We start from the raw sequence: 23,760 nt of genomic DNA, 5'->3' as shown, positions 1-23,760 counted from the left end.
GTGGATGGAATGATGGCATAAAAAATCTGTATATGGGGCGCCTGGGTGGCTCAGTGGTTTAAGCCGCTGCCTTTGGCTCAGGTCATGATCTCAGGATGCTGGGATCGAGTCCCACATCGGGCTCTCTGCTCAACGGGGAGCCGGCTTCCCTCTGTCTCTCTCTGTCTGCCTCTCCATCTACTTGTGATTTCTCTCTGTCAAATAAATAAATAAATAAATAAATAAAATCTTAAAAAAAAAATCTGTATAAATCAGAGCATCTGAGTGGCTCAGTGGGTTAAGCCTCTGCCTTCAGCTCAGGTCGTGATCTCAGGGTCCTGGGATCGAGCCCTGCATCAGGTTCTCTGCTCAGGAGGGATCCTGCTTCCCCTCTCTCTCTCTCTGCCTGCCTGTCTGCCTACTTATGATCTCTGTCTGTCAAATAAATGAATAAAATCTTAAATAAAAAAAAGAATCTGTATAAATCTGCTTCTGCATAAAAGCAGAGAAAAACTTAGCACAAGTTGTCAAAATTAACTTTTCAGAATATGAGAATTTAATCAAAGGCTTGCAACTATCTCAGGAATGTTCATGAAACAGTCAAAAAGTATTGCAAAGTCACAGTAAGAATTTCAGGAATTTTAACTTAACTTACTCCCATCTTCTTTCCATCTGCAAAGAAATAGAAAAGTATGGCCAATACACAGCTAACATAATAGTTGTCAGAAACTGATCTGAAGGGACCCTAAAATTAGATGTACTCAACAAAACTTTCAAATTAGCCAATATAAATAATTTCAAATAAATAAAGAAAACCATAAATAAAGAATTAAGGGACCAAGAGAATGAGAAGACAAACCATAGACTGGGAAGAAATATTTGCAAAAAGCACAGCTAATAAAAGACTATTATCCAAAACAAACAAACAAAGACTGTTATACAAAATATATATGAGAAACATTAAAAGTCAACAATAAGAAAAGTGACAACCCAACTGATAAATCAGCAAAAGATCTAAACAGATATCTTACAAAAGAAGGTATACAGATGGCAAATAAACAAAAGAAAAGATGCTCCACGTCATATGTCATTAGGGAATGACAAATCAAAACAATGGTGAGATACCATTACAGACTTAATAGCAGGGTACAAATCCAAAACACTAATAATACCAGATGCTGGCAAGAATGTAGAGCAACAGGAACTCTTTCATCTGCTGGTGGGAAAGTGAAATGGTATAACCACTCTGGAAAAAACAGCTTGGGAGTTTCTCACAGAATTAAGCATACTCTTGCAATATTACCCCATAGTCACACTACTTGTTTTAACCCAGACGAATTGAAAACTTATGTCCACACAAAAACCTGTTTGTTTGTTTTTTAAGATTTTATTTATTTATTTGACAGAGATAACAAGTAGGCTGAGAGGCAGGCAGAGAGAGAGGAGGAAGCAGGCTCTCCACTGAGCAGAGAGTCTAATGCAGGGCTCGATCCCAGAACCTTGGGATCATGACCTGAGCTAAAGGCAGAGGCTTTAACCCACTGAGCCACCCAGGTACCCCTAAAAACCTGGTTTTTTTAAAAAAATATGTGTTTATAGCCACGTTAGTCATAATTCCTAAAACTTGGGAGCAACTAAGATGTCCTTCAGTAGGTGAAGAAATAAATGCACTGTGGTACATCAAAAAAATGGAGTATTATTCAGCACTAAAAAAGAAATGAGCTATAAAGGCACTAAAAAAAATAGATGAACCTTAAGTACCCATTACTAAGTAAAAGAAGACAGACACTCTGAGAAGACTGCATACTATATGATTCCAACAATGTGACATTCTGGAGAAGATAACACTGTGCAAACAACAGAAGGATCACTGGTTATGGATTATGGAGGGGAAAGGGATGAAGAGGTGGAACAGAGGGAATTTTAGGGCAGGGAAACTGTATGTGATACCACAATGGTGGATACATGTCAAAATATAAATTTGCCAAAACCTTTAGAACATCTAACACCAAGAGTGAAACCTACTGTAAAGTGTGGCTTTTGGGTGATAATGATGTGTCAATGTTGGTTTGTGGAGTTTACACTCTGGTGCAGCATGTTGATGGTGGAGAAGCAGGTTTGCTAGAAAAAAGATGGAGTCTATGACTCAATTTTGCGATGAAACTAAAACTATTCCAAAAACTAAGACCCCCTACAAGACAAACAAAAAAGAACTAAAGGAAAGAATAACAACAATGTCTCACAGAAAAGCAAATAGCAATAAAGGATCAGGCATTATAAAAAAGAATCAAATAGAAATTCTGGAGTTGAAAAGTACAATAACCGAAATGAAAAAATTCACTAGGGAGAGTCAAGGCTGATTTTAGGTGGCAGAAGACAGAATCAGCAAGCTTTATCCAGTCTGAGGAACAGAAAATGAAAAGAATGAAGAAAAATGGACAGAGCTGCAAAGAGGGGAAACGACAAAGCAACATACGTCTAATGGGAGTCTCAGATGGAGATGAAAGAGAAAAGGGGGCATAAAAAATATATGAAGAAATGATGATTAAAACATCCCAAATTTAATGGAAAAGATTCATCTACAACCCAAGAAGCTCAATGAATTCCAAGGAGAAAAAAACTCGAGGATACCCACAGCTTGACACATCATAATTAAACTGTTGAAAGACAAAAACAAAGAGAAAGTCTTGAAAGCAGCAAAAGAGAGACAATTCAGGATATACAAGGGATTCTCGATAACATTAACAGCAAATTTCTCATCCAAAACCAGACAGGCCTCAAAACAGCCCAATGACATAATCAACCTGCTGAAAGAAACAGATGATCCACCAAACTTCTACATACAGAAACACAACCCTTCCAAAGTGAAGGAGAAATTAAGACATTCTCAAGTAAATTAAAACAGAGAACTTTATTAACAGACTTGACTTATAAGAACACTGAAGGGATTCCTTCCTTAAAGGAGAGAACAGGAGACTAACTTGAATCCATATGAAGAAATAAAGAGCAGTGGTGAAGATAATTACAGCAGTGAACATCGAAAGTATAAATACATTTTCATAACATTTTCCTTCTCCTATGCGACTTACAAGACAAATTCATAAAAATGGCAACTGGTTTACAATTTGTGAAAGTGTAATTTGATGAGAATGGCACAAAGAAGGGGGGGCAGGATGAAATTATGTGAAGGTAAGTTTTGTGCTTTACTGAAGTTAAGCTGGTACTCATGGAAACTAAATAGTTTTGAGTCAGATGTTAATTTTAATTCCAGAGCAATCACTAAGAAAATAACTTAAAAATATCAGATATAGATATAGATTTATAAATATCAGATATATATATAAATATATATATTTTTGGTAGAACAGATTTTTTAAAAATATGATCCAAATATATAAAACATACTTTAAGCTCAGAGACAAAAACATTGAAAGTAAAAGAGTAGAAAACAATACCACACAAGGAGGAGTCAAAAGAGAATGAGAATGGCTATAGTAACATCATACACAATATACCTCAAGACAATAATTGTTGGTAAATTATCTTAATTTCACTAGTAAGGGAATCAAAACATAAAGAAGTTATCTAGTGGTCCAAGATTACAAAACAAACAAGTGAGAGGTAAGGAATGAAATTGAGGAAGTCTAGCTTCCAGAGACATGATGAACTTGGAGGAACTTAGAGGAAAAGATGCAATTCTTGGCTTTTGAATTTTCAAAATGAATGTTTAAAATTCATACTGTATATACCAGGACTTGGCAAACATTTGACCCTGGCCTGTTTTTATAAGACCCATGAGTTAAGAATAGTTCCTAACTTTTTAAACAGTAAAAAAAAAAAAAAAAAAAAATGTGAAGAACATTTCAGGTCACATGAACGTTGTGTTAAACCATTGTCAGTTCTCTGCATCTTGTCAATTTCACAATCAAAGCTGAATATTCTCATGTCAGGCCATATAGCAGTTCCATGGGTTAGTAGAAATGAAGTTTCATTTCTTTTTTTTTTTTTTTTTTCATTTAAATTCAAGTTAGTTAACATATAGTGTGTTATTAATTTCAGGGTAGAATTTAGTGATTCATCAGTCACAAATAACACCCAGGACTCATTATATCACATGCCCTCACACTCCATTCCCCCCACCTCTCTCCCCTCCAGCAACCTTCAGTTTGTTTCCTAGAGTTAAGAGTCTCTTATGGTTTGTCTCCCGCTTGGTTTTTATCCCGTTTTATTTGTCCTTCTCTTCCCCTACGTTCATCTGTTTTGTTTCTTGAATTCCACATATGAGTGAAATCACATTTTATTTGTCTTTCTCTGACTTATTTCACTCAGCATAATACCCTCTAGTTACATCCACATCATTGCAAATGGGAAAATTTCATTCTTTCTGATGACTGAGTAATATTTCATTATACACACACACACACACACACCCCACCTCTTCTTTGTCCATTCATTGGTTAATAGACATCTGAGTTCTTTCCATAGTTTGGCTATTGTGGACATTTCTGCTATAAATATTGGGATGCATGTGCCCCTTCAGATCACTATTTTTGTATCCTTGGGATAAATACCTAGTAGTGTAATTGCTGGGCCATAGGGTAGTTTCCATTTTTAACCTTATGAGGAACCTCCCTACTCCTTCAAGAATGGCTGAACCACTTTGCATTCCCACTAGCAGTGTAAGAGGGTTCCCCTTTCTCCACATCCTCACCAACATCTGTTGTTGCCTGAGTTGTTAAATTTAGCCATTCTGACCCCTGTGAAGTGGTATCTCTTTGTGGTTTTGATTTGTATTTCTCTGATGATGAGTGATATTGAGCACTCTTCCAGGTGTCTGTTAGCCATTTGTATGTCTTCTTTGCAGAAATGCCATTTCTATTTTTTGAGCTCAAGGCCAAGACTGAAATTTTTCTGAATGACAGGAACTACCTCCAACCATGATTATCCAACACTGAATGACTTTTGAAATTAGTTTTGCTGAAGACTCTATCATGTTTTTACAGGTAACAGCTTTCCCTCAGATTTTTAGCTCTGGCTGTGACAACGTAGATGCTATGGGACTAATCTTCCTACAGAACATAGGTAAGCAGGACGACACAATTTAAAATTGTTTGAAGGCATTATAGACAGTCAGTGCAGGCTCTTCTTAAGGGGTTTGCTTTCCTTAAGAAAAGGAAAACATAGGAAATGAAATCTACACTCACTTTGGCTTTTTTTTTTTCCCCCCTACAGCCACTCAGTTTACAGAGGTAAGGAAGGAACGGTGCTCAGGCTAAATCAGGGGTCTTGCTTAGCTGAGAAGGCAGAGGCCCAAGTCAGACCAGCCACAGAGGCTAAAATATAAGGGCAAAGTTTCAGAGGCCAGGGGACTACGGAGAAGAGAACTTCAAAATTTGTCAACCAATCTCCCTTTTGTAGTCAGCCTGAGGTTCTATGTGTACAGAATTACAACGCACAGCACACGCACACAGCAGAAGACAGTAGCTCCAAGTCTAGGAAGCTAAGCACAGAGGTGAGCAGCCTCTCGGTGCTGCAAGACAGGTGTTAGAGTTCCAGGCCCAAGCCAAAAGAGAAGGGCTAGAATTTCTGTGTACTTAAGAGAGCTACACCCTTACTAGCAGTAAGGGGAAAAATCCTAAGCCCCAACAAAGACGATTTATAGGAACAAAATGATTTGCTATACCCATCTCCCTGCCGAAAAACTTAAGCCACTTTGATTCACTTTTTAGCTCATGGTCTATTTTTGTTTGGTCTATTATCAGTCATGTGCAGGTAAAAGTTTCACAACCAGCTCCCCAAGGACAAATAATCCTGAGTGCTAGCATTTTCCCATTTCTATTGTGTACATATTCCTACCATGACCCATTTCAAGCTACCAGTATGCCATCACGGAACACAAATTTGGGGAGAGATGTGCACGAGTGACTCTCACCAGCCGATGTGAGAGGACCCCAGCACGCTCCTGAAACCATGCAGCCTAATCCCTGGAATTCACTTCAAACTCCACAAAAAAGTAGGAATGACTTCATAAACCCAAGTACATCTCATAATTCAGCATTTGTTTTAACAGTTGGAAATGTTGAATTTATGTGACTGTCTCTTCAGAGATTTTCTTTTCTATAAGGTAAGACCTGCAATATAACATTACTCTTGAACATAATCTCTTCTTTGGACTGCACGATGAGTCTCTCTCATTCAAAGACAAACAAAAGAAGTGTGTTGGACACCACTGAAAACTGTTTTCCGTGGGTTTTACCTTAAACTCGTGCTGATGGAACATGGTTGGATTCAAGAAACACTATGGATCATGTTCTCAGTGAAGGGTTTCCTACCTCTTCAATTGTTCTTATCAAAACAATATTCAACAGTCTAAAAGAAAAGTCAACATAAGGAAATTTGTATTTTTCAAGACTACAGGGAGTGGGGTCTGGGGATGTGGGGAACCCAAAGCAAAGAGCATACATAAGGTTGAAAGATTAGAAAATGAAAATACTGGATTCCAAGTCTCCATCTCTTGTCGGTTTAGTAGCATATGAACTCAGTTTGAAGCCACCTCCACAATGACCCATGACCAACAGGGGACACATTGCCTTTCTGGCTCCATGAATTGGGGATCGAATTACCTTACTGGTAGCTCTCCTCCCCCACCAGGGAAGAGTCAGCCAAGTTCTTTTGGGCTGTTCTCATATGTCTAAATCACCCATTTCCTAGCACTTAGGAAAAGTATCCTTTTTCCTCCTGAAACCCTGGTCTTATAATGAATTTATGCCATAACATAGTGTCTCTTTGAGGGAGGAAAAAAATCTTACATGATTCTCCAGCGGTGATGGCTTCACTTCCCTTTGTATCTTGATGAATAAAAACATGTATTCTAATATGACATTCTCTATCCTGCTGAAATGCAGTATTATGTTTGCCTTGGCTCATACAATCCTGCTTGGGCTAACTCCTGATGAGCTTAGTTTTTCAGACATAGCAATATGCGAAAGTGTACTGGTTTCCTATTGCAGCTATAAGAAATTACCATAAAGTTAGTAGCTTAAAACAACATGAGTTTATTTTCTCACAGTTCTGGACATCAGAAGTCTGAATTGGTGTCTCTGGGTTAAGACTGTGGTGTCAGGATGACTGAATTCCTTCTGGAGGCTCTAGGGAGAGAATCATTCTTTAGCTTTTTCAACTTCTATAGGCCATGTGTCCCATTCAGCTCACCCATCTTCAAAGCCAACAATGACCACCAGGTCTCTCACACCTCATATCACTCTGACAGTGACTGTCTTGTCTCCATCCTTCACTTTTAAGGATCCTTGTAATTACACTGGATCAACCAGGACAAACCAAGATAATCTGCCCAACTCAAAGTCAGCTGATGAGAATCTTCATTCCCTCTTTGCCATATAACAGAACACATTCATAAATTCCAAGGATGGGATGTGGACAGTATAGGAGGGCCATTATTCTGCCTACCACCAAACAGAAGGGAATAAAAGTTAGAGAAAGACCAAAGAAAATGGAGAACATTTTTACGAGCCCATTTGTTCTCAAAAGAAGTCATAACATACTGTCATCACAAAACTAAAATACATAATTTTTAATGGTCAGTCACTCTCTTCTATGTTTGTGTGACTGAGACCTGCTCTCTTCACAAAAGGAACATCCTTAAGAGTGTCCCTTAAGCATTTCTACAACAGGGAGGTGCTTTGTCTGTTGGCTAGACTTCAAAAGTTGCCCCATGCAACTCCAAAGTTAAAGCATAAAAGCCACTCATCTCACAGACAATGAAACAGTGATCCAAAGAAGTGAGAAAACCCACCTACATTTTCACACTAAGCAAGCCAGAGATGGCCTCAGAAACCCAGTCTCCTGATTCTCCATTCAGGGTTCTTGTCCTATCCAAGGCCACACGCCAGTGGACCGAGGGTCTTCAATAACTTTCCTGCTGTCAGCATGAGGGAGAAGTTGAGCATAAAACTCATCATTCTTGAAAATGAAAATGATGCCATTCCCTCCAGCGTGATAAAAACTCATCCCATTCTCATCTCAAAGCTAGACAACTTACAGAGGCAAGGAGATTGAGTAGATCATAAATTATTTCCCAACATTCCTCTAGCAAACAGTGTTGATCAGATGACTCTATAACAGTTATCCCACATCCCCTCACAGAAAAGAGGTTGGAAAATACAAATGCTGCTTGTTTGGTTTTCTTTTCTTTTTTTTTAAGCCATTCCATGAGAAATAGGAATTCTGCCAAAGGGATCAATGGTGCCCTGTGAAAGCTTTGCCTTCATGATAAACGGACAGTCAGGCCTAGGTTGTGTCACCCTTTGTATTCCTACATGGAGGACAAGAGCTTTTGTGTTTGTTTGCTGCTCTGTTCCAAGTATTAGAGGGCACCTAGAACACATATAAATATTTTCTGAATAAATAAATATGGTTGAACAATGCCAGCAGTTACACCATCGATGTGAAATACGAGAGAAAATCAGATGAATCTCAGGGAAACCATCCTTGACATCACTATGCTACTGAATTAATACCAACAGATTCCTGTCTCCCTGCTATTACATGACAAGATTTAATTCTACTTGATATTCACTGGATGCCAGGTTTTCTGTTACTTGCAGCCAAAAGCATTACTTACCTAGAGAGTCACTTTATGCACCACAAGTCTGCAAATCAGACATATGAAAACAACTGTCTAGGGCTCCTGGGTGGCTCAGTTGGTTAAGCATCTGCCTTCTGCCCAGGTCATGATCCCAGGATTCATTCCGTCAGGCTCCCTGCTCAATAGGGAGTCTGTTTCTCCCTCTTCCCCTCCCCCCTGCTTGTGTCCTCTCTCTTTTGTTCCAGCTTTCTCTCAAATAAATAAAACTTTAAAAAAAAGAAAGAAAGAAAGAAAAGAAACAGCTGCCTCTAGCATAGGGAAAATTTATAAGGTGACAGTAAAGCTCAAACTCTTGATGGGGTAAAAATGTTCAATATCTTGATAGAGGTTCAAGTGTGCAATTTTCAAAACTCAGTAAATGTATATTTAGGATTCATATATAATTGTTTCTAAATTTTAATGAAGAGAATTAAAGCTATAAACAAATGTCACACTCTGGCTAATGACATGCACACTAAAGTTTTATACATCAGGCAGTGTGCTGATATCTGCAATTTGCCTTGTAGGGCATCAGGAGATAAAATACAGGGGCACCTGGGTGGCTCAGTGGATTAAAGCCTCTGCCTTCAGCTCAGGTCATGGTCTCAGGGTCCTGGGATCGAGCCCCGCATTGGGCTCTCTGCTCAGCCCGATGATTCCCCCACCCTCTCTTCCTGCCTCTCTGCCTACTTGTGATCTCTGTCTGTCAAATAAATAAATAAAATCTTTAAAACTTAAAAAAAAAAAAGAAGATAAAATACAGATTGACAGAAGGATTCGTGTATGGTAAAGCAAATACAGTAGAATGTTAGAGTGGGTACTTAGGAGTTCACCGTCCAATTTTTTCAACTTTGAAAATATTTTAACTTTGAAAATATCCTTAACAGCCCTATCTTATTAATACATGTGCCATACCTGGAAGAAATGATGGTTTTGAAATTTCCACTTATATGAGTCAGAGTTGCCCTCTGACTAGGGACGTAGCTAGAGGACATCTCCTCCAAGTGTGTTGCAATCATAGTGTTAACGCAATAAGGAAATTCTTGATGGCAATTTCTTTTCGACCTTGACAGAATTAAAACAAAATCTTCCTAAAAGAATGACCAGATCATAGTAGTTAGTAATTGGGAGGGGCTGGCCAAGTAATGATGAGGAATTTATTCAGTTGCCTATTGAAACAAAATAGAGAGCCAATAAGGAAGCATGTACCCTGATTGAAATTTAATATACTCCATGTCTGGAATTATGGTATGTAGGATAAATCTTTTAAAAGCACGTGGGAATACTGGATTAAACGTAGCTAGCATCCCCTTACAGGCATAGGTGAGATATGAACGTCTCCAGAAGTCAAACTAAGAAACATGTGCAGAGCCCTCACCATCTGACAGAGTCAAATACATTTGGCCAGTGATCAAGTGTGAGAACAGAGACACCGAAAGGAGTAACTATAAAGACAAATGATTTCATTAAATACACTATATACTCTAACAAATATCTGGAAAATAGTAACCGCTTTATGGGCAAGTGCACAGATGATTGTCTAAATAAGTAATCTTCAAAACATTTGAAATCACACTTTGATTAGGAAAAAACAATTATTGATCATGACCTCTGTAACTGTCAGCATTCTCCACGGCAACAGAAGCAATAGGATAAAGATATAAAGATATAGACATAGATATGCATATATATATACATATATACAAATACATATACACTCATATACATATAGAAAGAGCTTTATTATGAGAGATTGGGTCAAACATCTGTGGAGGCTGAAGATTCCTTTGACCCACCTTCTGCAAGCTGGAAACCCAGGAAAACTGGTGGTATAGTTCCAGGCCAAAGCCCAAGGCCTGAGAATGGGGAGGCCACTAGAGCAGGTCCCTGTGTGTGTCTGAAGGCCCAGCTACCAGGAGACCAGATGTCTTAGAGCAGAAAGAGCTGGATGTGCCAACCCAAGCAGAGCACCACTTCCCCCTTCCTCTACCGCCTCATTCTACCAAGACTCCAGGGAAGGGATGGTGCCCACCCACTTTAGTGAGAGCTATTGTCTTGATTCACTCTACCAATTCAAATGTTAATCTCTTCTGGAAACGCCCTCACAAACACACCCAGATGTAATATTTTATCAGTTATGTGGGAATCCCACAGCCCAGCCCAGCTGACAAATATGAGTCACCAGCATAGCTCCTATATGTTTATTTATATATCATATACCTGTACTAAGGGCTAACAAACTATCTGTATAAAACAATACCCAGAAATGTTAAATTTAAGACATGAGATAGGATGTGTATCTATACGTGCATGTGTATGTACTCTTTTTTTTTTTTAAAGATTTTATTTATTTATTTGAGAGAGAGAGAAAGCATGAGCAGAGAGGCAGGCAGAGAGAAAGGGAAGCAGACTCCCCACAGAGCAGGGAGCCCAATGTGGGGCTCGATCCCAGGATCCCGGGATCTTGACCTGAGCTGAAGGCAGTTGCTTAACTGACTGAGCCACCTGTGTATGTATTCTAATACGGATTACGTTGAGCACCTTCTGAGATACTCTCGTCCCCTCCCTCACTTTGAAAGCAGCTGGTCTCCATGAGTCGCTACCATATGAAGTAAGAATGAGATGGTTAGAGAGCCCCATGTCCTTCCTCCACTTTCTAGGTGATGCCCAAATTTCTACTCATTTCCTTAGTTTTAGGCCTTAGCATAAACGGCTTCTAGTTCCCTTTCAGAGAGCACTTTTAATTAGAGAAGTGGAGAGCACAAGAAGACAGCAGCTAACTCAGTGGGGAACAGATCAATATGAAATGCCAAGGGGAGGGCTAGAAGTTATAGAGCTCCAGAGAGTAAATATCCCTCTCTTAGGGACATGAAGCCATTTACTCAGAAAGAATTTATAGCCCATACTTAGTAAGATTGGAATATCGCTCAGTTCTTACAAATTCTGTTTTTAAATAAAATGTTTAACAATCTGCCCACTTTCTTATTCCAAACATAAAGTGAGGAAGCCATAATGTCTTCCACCCCAATGATCTAGAAGATGAGTTCTGTGCAGCTGGCTGGACCAGCCCCCTCTCCCACATTTGTCATACACATTCTCTCCACACTGCTCACCTTGTCAAAGACAGACAAGTCCCAGAGGAAGAAGGGAGTTCTTTGGTCAAGACCTTCTAAGTATCATGTTTCTTTCACACCAGCTAAATTGAGGACATGGGTTTTTTTGTTTGTTGTTTTTTATTTTAATTCTGGAATTTTCCATACTTCTAATCCTCCACAATCATTAAAAGCAATCCTTTACAAAAGCAATCTTTGGGTGATTTCAAATCTACATGCTTTCAATTATTTTTTGTGCTCATTTCTTTATTAGATAAACAAGTACGTGTCAATTATTTTTGCTATTTTATACCCGTTTTATACTTCAGAAGATGTAGCTTCAGTTTTGAATAAATGTTTTGAATAACACTAAAAGTAAAAGCTAATAATTTCTGTAAGCTTTTACAGAAGTTGAAATCCTAGTAACCAAATGAGGAGAAATGTGGGGGGGGGGCAGAGTTTTATTTATTTCTTTTTTTTTTTTTTTTCTTGTTATTTGTTTGTGAATATATAGAAATCACCGTTCTTATTTTCAGGTGTGGGCCTAAAGCAATTGGTACAGGTTTGGGCTGGAGCAGGTGGAGTGACATACTGGAAGCTTCCATTTCACTGAAGGGACACAGATCAAATATAGCCAATCTGAGCTGGTTTCCAGCCTCTCCCTTTAGCTGCTCAGGAAGCCAAGTTTTGTAGGTAATGGAGAGTATAACCCTTTGTGTATTCAAAAGGTTTTAATTTTCATTTATTTAAGTTATTGGATTGCCAAACTTTCCAAAATGGATTTCATATTCTTTTTTTTAAACAATTTTTAAAAGATTTATTTATTTGACAGACAGAGATCACAGAGAGAGAGAGAGAGAGAGGAGGAAGCAGGCTCCCTGCTGAGCAGAGAACCCAATGTGGGGCTCGATCCCAGGACCCTGGGATCATGACCTGAGCCAAAGGCAGAGCCTTTAACCCACTGAGCCACCCAGACACCCCTGGATTTCATGTTCTTAATCAAATGATATCAGAGGTAACTGGACATCTTCTTGATAAAATCAGCAGAGTCATAATGGCTATCAATGTCTGTGTTCACCCCAGATACCTGTTATTCTTGAGTTCACATTTACCTTCTACCTGTTCTTGCCCCTTGTCTCTCCAGAGCTGCAACAATGTAGGCTTCTCTTGTTATGAAACTCCTTGTGGATAATAAATCTGATTGGAGGAGTTCTTCTACCAGGAGAAATCCACACCTTTCCTATGAGACCATCACTTAGAAAACAAAAGCCATCTTATTATCAATTGTAGTGTATTGGCCTTACAGGAGAAGGTGAAAGGTGTTCCCATAGGAAAAGTGCAAGAGGCTGTTACTTAATTTGGTTGTTTATCAACTTCTTGGTTCTACCTGGTTTTTAGGCATAATACCAATATGTGAATGCTGGGTAAGTCAATTATCACTTCAGGACTAACCCTCGGAATATTCATGTAATAGCCCAGAGTGCATCAGTATTTGAGTGGAAAAGTCAAGGCTCTGAGCAAAAAGTTCCTTATCCAGTTGACATCAAGTCCATGAAGATACTGAAGACTGAACTCTTATGTATGCTAAGTGAATCTGTTTCTACTTGGAGATTAATAGACACTGTGGATTCTGAGTACAAATTACTCAGTTTGCAAATCTAACCCACAATCTTTAATACCTCATTTCGCTCTTTGCCTTAGAATTGCACTAAGAGTTCCTTACACATGACTGTAATGCTAGAAAGCCAGGATGAGTATAGGTCAACCCCTAAATGGAGATGTAAGCAAAAGAAACAAAGAGTGGTGCACAAAACTAACAGGGAATAATCATGTATCCTTGAAACCAGCGCTTTACTTCAAAAGGTTAAAGCAATTTTTTCCATCTACTGAATTACCAAGATCATAATTCCAATTCTTCACTTATTTCTACTTTGCCAGATTTGGTTCCAGACAGAATGGTATTGATGCACACACACCAAAGCGAAGTGACTTGAAATTCAAGCATTGAGAAAAGCATCACAAGTAACCAGCAAAAAGGAGAAAAAGAAAAAAAATCCCTCACAAAAAAAAATAACAAACAAAACCTTTGCTATCCATTCCCTGGATTTCCAGAACACATAAGCAGTACGCAATTATAAAGCCAGAGAATCCTTCTATACAGTAAAACTCTGCCCTCCAGGGAATTTCCACACACCAAAAATAATCCACCTGACAAATTAAAAAGACAGAACTGGGTTGCACAATTCTAGAACGGGCAGGAAAGCATCAGGTGTCATCTGTGTCATTAAGACATATAGGTTCTCAAGACTGACCAATCAGAACTTTGACAGATGCATTTTGTTACCTTCCTCTCTTTAGTAGAGTTCTATGTTCAGAATAAAATACCAAACAAAAGCATTTTCTGTTTATCAATTTGGGGACATTTGTAGTATGTAAAGTACCTCTTTGTTGACAAAAGCAGACTCTCTGAAGGGTGGGCTTCAGCCATGAAATGCAAAGACTGCCCACTGAAAAATATGTGGTATATGTGTAAAATGCCATGCCCATAATGTTTAAGAGCGGAGGCCTCGTGACTCATTCGACATCATCTTCAGTTCTTCTCTCCCTGAACAGCACTGTTAACCAGACTCTCCTTCCCGTGCTGCGATGGAGAATAAACTAAGTGTAACATAAGCGTACAGGAGCAGGGACAAGGTGGGTCGAGGAGGTCCAACCGAGCACAATGGCTGCATTTCAGGAGGCTGCATAATCCAATACCAGAACACGCGCCTCCGCACGCCAAGACGCAAAGGGCAGCCAAGCCATTTCGTTCAGTGAAATAGGGTCTTTTGTCCTCCAAGCAAGACTATGGTGCAGAGTAAACACATTATAGGGTCAGAGTTGCAAGGAAGAGAAAGGATGCTTTTCCCTAGGGCTGGAAAACAAGGTGATTTAGACATATGTGAAAAGCCCAAAGAACCTGGCTGACTCTTTCCTGACAGAAAAACAGCCACAAATCAGGTACTGAAATTCCAGTGTCATGAAATCAATGCTGGAGAATGGAAAGATTGGCCTATTTTCACTGTGGGTCCCTGGCGGGCGGGGGGGTTGGTGGTGGTTTCAAGGGCCAGCCCCAGGGAATTCACACAACCCAAAGGGAAGAGTTTTGAGGGCCATCGTCGGGGAGTTCACATGACCCAAAAGAAACAACAATGAAGACTTAAAGTGGCAGTATTGCAAATAATTTCATGGGAGCTCTATTTGCTTCAGGGATCTTTCTTCCTCTCCTGGGCAATTTTAAGTAAATACACTCTTTCTCTAAAGTTTCTTACATGGTAACAAAACATAATAGCTTGATAAGAATAAATGAATGAATGAAATCTCCTCCTTACGAATGGAAGTGCCTCCAATATCTAGTACGTGTTCCCGAAATACTCATGGACTCCAACTTCACTAGATCAACATCTGTTTGAGGCCAATAAATGGAAAGGGTATTCATCGGGACGCAGCCCATACCCACTGATGGACTTTGGAGGAAATTCGCTCCTGCTCTAGTCCAAAGATGGTTGTATTCATGAGTATTTATACACGTACCACTTATTAGGGGGGAAAAAATAAAAAAGGAGAACAGATGGCAGGTGCTCTCAAAAACCTCACCCCTCCCTCCATCTACAATTTCCAATACAAATTCCATCTCACAATTCTAACCCGCTGACTTTTTGAACTTCCCCCCATGTGGCACTGAGCGTGGATTTTCTCCCACCGCCCCAGCCCAGCCCTCTTGAAGTGTACCATGCTGTCCCCTGGAGAAGGGAGACCTAAAGACACCCCAGGCCCTGTAGAGCTTGGGTTTCATCCACTGATGATCTCTACCAAGTAGATGGATTTCTTACATGTGGGAGGGAGACAGGATCCGAGCTCCAACATGCACAGCCACGGAAGGTTTTGATTTTTCTATAGCAGAAGCAATAAAGAACCCAATGTCTGGTCCTGAGCATTGGGACTGTGAAGAAGAAGGACCAGAGCATCTGTTTTCATGGTTTGGATCATGCGTGAGGTGACAAAGCCCAGAAACACCTTCGGGGCTGAGTTCTCATCAGCTACAATGATGGGCAGTTCCTGGTACTCCTCTGATTGATTCCTGGAAGCTCAAACAGGAGTTGTTTCTGGCCCTCTAGCTATTTCCTAAGCAACTAATTAAGCATTTTCTGCTTAACTAGCTATTAAAACAGTTCTCTTCATGTCTTTTTTCCTTCTCCTTTTTCTTTGATTTGCAATCGTCAGGCAAGCTAAGGAGGGCACAAAAAAAATATATTTTTCTAAGAAACTCAAAGCATTATAGGTCAAGATCTAAGCATGGGCAACTGTAGCACAGAATTTTTACAATGACTCATATAATAGGAAAAAGGAGGGTGTGAAGTAAAGAAGTTCCTGCCACAGAGGACCCAGTAAACCTCTCCAGGGACCAGGAGAGGAGCACTGGGCACAAGTCAAGACAGAAGGTATCCAGACTCCAGGTTCCTCAATCGCTATCCAGAAGGTAAAACAACTACAAAAAAAATCTGTGGAAAGAAGAACTACCCAGATTGTTGAGGCCTGAGCTGATAAACATCAGGCCTGATGCCTCTTCTCTCCTAATCTGGGAAGACAGCAAGCTTCTTAGAAAAGTCCCACCTTCAACATGAAAGAGTTAGAGCAGCAACAGCTGAGGGCTGGTGGGCGTAAGGACAACCATGTAGCTTCTACTCTAGGGCTGCAGAAAAAGTTATCAAGAGTTCTTGACCCTGCCCCCCAGGAGGGAAGAAGAGTTATATGGGGGCTGGGGGTGGCAGGTAAGCAGGAAGCTGTCTGAGGTCAAGAGAGAGATAGCTGCCAATGTGAGAGCTTTCGCAGTTGGAGGCAAAGGCCAAGTGCCACCAAAACACCCCAAGACCAGCTGAGCCAATGACCCCTCAGCGGACTCCAGGCCGGCAAATTCAGAGAACAGGCTCACTGAGGAACCTCACTGCAGGTGCCACAGTGACAGAAACGGATGCCCCAAGTCCAAGCAGGACAAGAAAACTCAAGCAGAGGCCAACAACACACCATATATTACTTTTCTCAAGCCAGAATAACACATAACCTCTTCTGTAAAAATAGACCACCTGTGAGTGGCAAAGGACAAAAAGGAGGCACAAAGACAACATGGCCAACTGAGACTCGACATACGGTGGGGAAGGGAGAAACTGGACGCTGACCCAGATAATATTTGAATTTAGCTGAGAAGCCACGGATTGGACTGAAAATACCTGAGTGGGAAAGAGTAAGTCGTCAGGTCAAGGCTGGGAGACTCAAGGACAAAGCGTGCTGAGTTATCCAGAAAGCAGAATTTTCTTGTGGAAAAACCCATCAGTCATCACACGTAAATTTTGACCCCACTCTAAAAGCTAGAACTGATTGAGCGGTTGCCGTGTGTCAGTCACTGCCCCCAATTAAAGGCGATGAACATGATTTCATTTAGTCTTGGTGCAGCCTAACTACCTTCACTTTACAGGTAAAGAAACTGACTCTCACACATACCAAATAGTTATTCCAAGGGTGAACAAAATTGGATATATGACAAAGATTTGATATATGACAACGATATGACAAAGCCATATCTACAGCCAATTCTACAACCAAATCTACAGTATTTCACAAATGACCCCAATGAGCCGTCAAATACTTCAAATGTTTTCTTCCGTCCTCTGCCATCTGGCCATCAGACACCATGTAGACGGATCCTGAGGACTGCTCTCTGCGTCGTGGGTTGGAAAGGAAGAAGGAAAGTCATCTCACCAAAACGATTTTCTTCCCATAACTGGAGTGTGATTTCCTGGCCCTTTTCTTAACTGTATTTCTAACTTAGTAGAAACAGACACTAAACAGAAAACGAAAAAAGACCAAAAATGCAGGTATTTGGATCTGGACAGATGGCAGGTGCTATTTAGACATCTCTCATGGCTCCTTCTAGACCAATTCACTATGGGATTAATTCCCATAAAAGGGACTGGCTATCCGATAGTCTTCAACTCTTAGTTCTGAAGCAAGATTTATGAAATCAATGCACACATTATTTTTAAAATCCTATGAAACATAATTTTGGTGTGCCATAAAACTTAATATCAAAGAACTTGCCTGTGGCATTTCCTTTTCCTGCCACCCCTTGGGACTAAGCCCAGACGCAGTGTTTTCCAGAGTTCTCTACTGGAACCCACTCACTCATTCTTGTTCCATCATAGTTCTGGAAACCATCGCTTATAGCACCCGAATCCGACCACACCGGCTTACAGAAGATATCCCACATTGGATACATCTTATCCTGTCCTATCATTCAGATTCTGTTCTCTTGTTCTTTTTTTTTTTTTTTAAAAGATTTTATTTATTTATTTGACAGAGATCACAAGTAGGCAGAGAGGCAGGCAGAGAGAGAGAGAGGAAGAAGCAGGCTCCCTGCTGAGCAGAGAGCCCGATGCGGGACTCCATCCCAGGACCCTGAGATCATGACCTGAGCCGAAGGCAGCGGCTTAACCCACTGAACCACCCAGGCGCCCCTGTTCTCTCGTTCTTTGCTCACCAAGCCATCCCTGAAGCTCGGGAGGCAGGCCTTGGGCACTAGGAGCCAGCTCTGGATTGGAGAGCTGGACGTGGCTCAGGACCATCTTGGAGCCCAGCCACCAACCTTCCCCAGCCAAGCAAGGCCTTGAACACTCTACTGAAAGCTTCCAGGGCACAGCCAATGCCATTGGGTATGGATGCTTCTCTCCGTAACCTGTGTTGCTACCGCCATACCGCTGGGCTGGGAACCCTTCCCAGAGGACCAAAAGCACATTTCACCCCAGCTTCTGTGCTCTTTTTCTGCATTTACTTTGGCACTCAAAAAACCAGGAATTCCTATGCATGTTGTGTTGCCTTTGTATATCCTTAATATAGAGCCTGAAATAGAATAAGCACTCATGCCATTTATTTGAATGAATGAATGATTTAATGAAATAATGAATGAATGGTGGAATTAATCAGAAAAGCAAGCAGAACCTTGTAAAAGTGGATTTCATTCTAAAATAGCTTTTCTCCAACCTGACATCACTGTCCAGATGCCAAGGAATAATGCTCAGTGCTTCTCAAACTTCAATCTATCTAAGAATCACCCAGAGATCTTGTTCTATAGGGTGACGTTTGATTCAGTAGGTCCCGTGAATGTGCATGAGTCTCTGTGTGTCTGAAGGTCTCCTAGGCAATTCTATTGGCTCACACCACATTTGGAGTGCCGATATCCTAATCAGCATCAACTAATTGGTCCTACTATCATTAAAATCTTATTGACCTTCTCCAGCGAGGCAAAGTTACCTACGATGAATAGTGTATGTGTCTTTGCACAATAAGCAATCAATTAAAAAAATTAAATCAGAATTTCATCAGGAAGACAGTAAACTTGTTTCATAGAAGGAACAAGGAAATGGACCTAGTAATTCAAGAGGAGAGTTTACATGAAAAATCTTCTCATTCCTATGCCTTAAAATGAATTTCAGAACTTTGTATCAAGTAAACACAGTGTGGTGAGGTTTGAGCCAGCTTAAGTTTCCAGCCAAACCTTTGTTGTTTTCTTTTATTTTGTTTTTAAGTTTTTACTTATTTTTCAGAGAGAGAGAATGAACAAACAAGCAGATGGAGTGGCAGGCAGAGGGAGAAGCAGATTCCTTGCTAGCAAGGAGCCCAGTGCGGGACTCAACCCCAGGACTCTGGGATCATGACCTGAGCAGAAGGCAGAGGCTTAAGCGACTGAGCCACCCAGGTGTCCTCAAACTTTCAGTTTTAAAATATCCTCAGACCAAGGTATAATTCCTTCGAACTTCTTTGTGAACTTCATTTTCAAGAAAATGGAAAAACTAGTGAAATCCTGACCATTAGCCCACAAGAGTTTTAAAAATGTTAACTTTGGTCATTGACAAGGAATAAGAAAGTACTGAGCAAGATGGACTTCAACTGAGTAAAATCACTTATGAAGTTGATTATGGTTCTCCAGAAACCAACACCTTAAGACAGAATGAAAAAGAAAACATATCCCATCAGTAATTTAAAGCATGATTTTAAGGGCCTCTGGATGGCTCAGTCAGTTGAGCATCCAACTCTTGGTTTCAGCTCAGGTCATGATCTCATAGGTCCTGGGATGGAGCCCCACTTCAGCAGGGAGTCTGCCTGAAGATTCTCTCCCACTGACCCTCCCTCCCCCTCACTCAAATAAATAAATAAATCTTCTTTTAAAAAAAATATAACAACAATGATTTTGGAAGAAGGTACACATTTGTTTAACAATGACATCAGAATTCTGGTATACAGTGGCTTCTAGAAATTAGGACAGGACAATCTCTATTTTAGGACAATCTCTACTTTATTTCCTGGCAACAATATATAAAATCATGGCCAGGTACATAACTTGGAGCTGGTGTGCAAGCAAACATCTTAATGGAACTTAGCTAATGAGAAATGCGGAGAACTGAGCTGGTAATATTCCCAAGCTCCTGACAGTCATCACCAACTGGCCATGCAAGGCCTCCATATTGTTTCATGTTCTTTTTCTTCCTTTACTTCAGTCTCCTTCAATCCATTCATCCATCTGTAGGAAATCACTCTAATGAGTTTAACATTTCTCCTGGACCACTTATGTATATCTGAAACACGGTAGTGGGTTTTTTTGTGCTTGTCTCAAATTTGCCTAAGTAAATCATCTTATAGGTCCTGTTACCTCGCCTTTTCCTCTCAACATCATGTCTGAAAGATTTCTCTCTCTAGAAAGATTTCATAATGCTATTTCTAAGTTGTTGCCTCTATAAGTACCCACAATACTTAACCCATCTATTTCCCTAGAGATAGATACCTAGATTATCAACCATACCCTGCCCTACAAATAATATTTAATTGAACATCCTTATACATGCCTCCTTAGGGACCAGAACACAAACTCCACAGGAATGGAATGAAAATGACATGAAATCCATGCAGACTAAATTAAACGAAATATCTCCAGATCATTCTCCAGGTTAGCTTTTTGAGTCTACAGTCTCTGCTTTACCCATTGTTCTGGATTTCTCTTTTTTGTAACATTTTTAAAAAATATTACAGATATTATTCCTTGTCAGTTTTTGACTTCTCAGATAATGTTTCCTAGCCAAATCCCTGCCATTCATTGAATAGAAATTCAAAAATTTTTACATAGCCAGATTTATCGTTTTTTTTTAATCTTGTGCCTTGTACTTTTGGGGTCTTATTTAATAATTCTTCTACAACTCAGAATTACAGAGATATATTTTCTGATGTACTTTTTAAAATATTTTACTTATTTATTTTTGAGAGAGAGAGATCACAAATAGGCAGAGTGGCGGCAGAGGGAGAGGCAGAAACAGACTCCCTGCTCAGCAGGGACATGGGGCTCCATCCCAGGACCCTGGGATCATGTCCTAAACTGAAGGCAGATGCTTAACAGACTGAGCCACCCAGAAGCCCCTCTAATGTACTTTTTATTCAGTTTATGGTTTTAACTTTCATTCTTAAGCCTGGAATTAAACTAAACTATATTTTGGGGAACTAATTTTATCTTTCTCTAATACTGGTTTGTTTTCCCACTTTCATGTAATAAAAAAAAAAAAAAAAAAGAATCATCCTTTTCTATTAGGTCCACTTCTACACATATCAGATTCCCGTGTAAACCTTGTTTTTGAGCACTTAAAACAAGACTTGGTTTTGGGGCACCTGGGTGGCTCAGTGGGTTAAAGCCTCCGCCTTTGCCTCGGGTTATGATCCCAGAGTCCTGGGATCGAGCCCTGAGCCGAGCTCTCTGCTCAGCAGGAATCCTGCTTCCTCCTCCCTCTCTCTCTCTCTCTCTCTCTCTGCCTGCCTCTCTGCCTACTTGTGATCTCTGTTTGTCAAAAAAAAAAAAAAAAAAGAAAGAAAGAAAGAAAGAAAGAAAAGAAAAAAAAGAACACAAAAACCAAAACTTGTTTTGCGGCACTTAATTCTACTCCACAGATCTACTGCTATGTTTCTGAACCATACTGTTTCATTTCTATAGTTTTATAATAACCCCTTTCAGGACTTACTTACATTTTTCTGAAATAAACTCAACTACGTTTTGATTTTTTTGTAGTAGCTGGATTCAATTTACTAACATTCGGGTAAGAATTTTTGCATCTATACTCACATGTGAAAGACACAGAAAATTACCCTTCCTTGAACTAACAGAACATAGACTCTCACAGAGACAGATCCCTTGATTTCAAGAGAAAATAAGTCTCTCTGACCCCAGAGGATGAATTTGATTGATTTAATCTAATCAAAGGAATTCCCTTCTCTCTACCCATGATTTCTCTGGGTATCAGTGTGTGATCCATTTCTGGCCAAGAGATATAATAGGATATGTATTTGGGACCCTCCCTTCTTCCTGCATAAATAGCCTCATTTGGGGAAGACCTCCCCCTACCTATTTCTTTCCTTGCCAAGTGTAAGACTGTGAGGCCATAAGTCACAGTATGAGCTAACAACCATGAAGATAAAAGGACAGTAATAAAGTTGGTAAGGAAAGTGAGAAAGAAACTAGGGTTCTAATGGCATCAGTAAGTAAGTAAATCAATTCCATCAACCTTAAGCATATCATTTTTGTTATGGGGGAAAAGTAAACCATTATTTTTTTAAGGATGGTGAAGTTTTTTGACTTAAAGCTGAATCTTAAATCATACACTTTGTTTTATTGTAGGTTTTCCCAGAAGTAGACCCTAAGGTAAGGATTCAAGATGTAAAAATCCCATATAAAATATTAACAAAGTAGGGGCACCTGGGTGGCCCAATGGGTTAAAGCCTCTGCCTTCAGCTCAGGTCATGGTCCCAGGGTCCTGGGATCGAGCCCCGCATCGGACTCTCTGCTCGGCGGGGAGCCTGCTTCCTCCTCTATCTCTCTGCCTGTCTCTCTGCCTACTTGTGATCTCTGTCAAATAAATAAATAAAATCTTTTAAAAATATTAACAAAGTAAAAAGGTATATGAAAAGGACAAAATATCAAGATAAAATCTGGTTTATTCTAATAATACAGGCTGCCGAATGAACCTTTAAAAATCAATGTAATTCACTACATCAAAAGATTAAATTATAAGAATCACATAATCATCTCAGTAGATGCAAGAAAATGATTTTATTAAACATCTATTCATGATTTTTAAAAAGGCTACTATACTAGAAATAGAGGGGAGGAGCTTATTGTGTAAAAAGCTGTCTAGGAATTCTACTACAAGAATTACATAGAATGATAAAATACTGAAAGCTTTAACTCTGAAAATGAAGACAAGATATGGGTATCTGCTGTCACCACTTCCAATCCCCACTTTCTTAGCTACTACAACAAGGCAAGGCAAGAAAAATTTAAGAAAAAGACTGAAAGAAAAAAAACTGAAAGTTCTTTTTTTTCCTACATGATATAATAAGTATATAAAAAATCCAAAAGACTCCATAAACCACTAGAATTAATACAAGAATTCAGAGCAATCACAATATTCAAAACCTGTTTGATGTCTAAATACTAACAAGCAGAAGTTAAGTCCTTAAAATTGAAAGAGCATTTATAATAAGATGTGGAAAAACACCTAGATTGGAGTAAATCTAACAAAAACTATGCAAAAACACTACAAAATACTACTGACAGAAATGATAGAAGACCTAAGAAAAGAGTGAGATGTAGTCTGCTCATGTATTGTGAATCAGTGCTATAAAAATATCCATTTGCATGCCTGACCTATAGATTCATTGAAATTCCAAACAAAATCCCAGGAGGTGTGTGTGTATATGTGTGGAAACCGGCTGGCTTAAATGTGATATGGAAATTAAAAAGATCAGTAATAGCCAGGACTTCTTGAAAAAAACAAACTGGAAAACTACTACTGGATATAAAGCTACTTTAATTAACACAGTGATGTATTAGTGCAAACATAGATAAAGAAACCAATATATGAATACAGTCCAGAGCAAGGTGGCAGAATATGGGACTTCCAACCTTCTTTACCCCCC

This window comes from Mustela nivalis (assembly GCF_964662115.1).
Source record: "Mustela nivalis genome assembly, chromosome: 3".
Lineage (NCBI taxonomy): Eukaryota > Metazoa > Chordata > Mammalia > Carnivora > Mustelidae > Mustela > Mustela nivalis.
Note: the sequence above shows the minus strand (reverse complement) of the source record.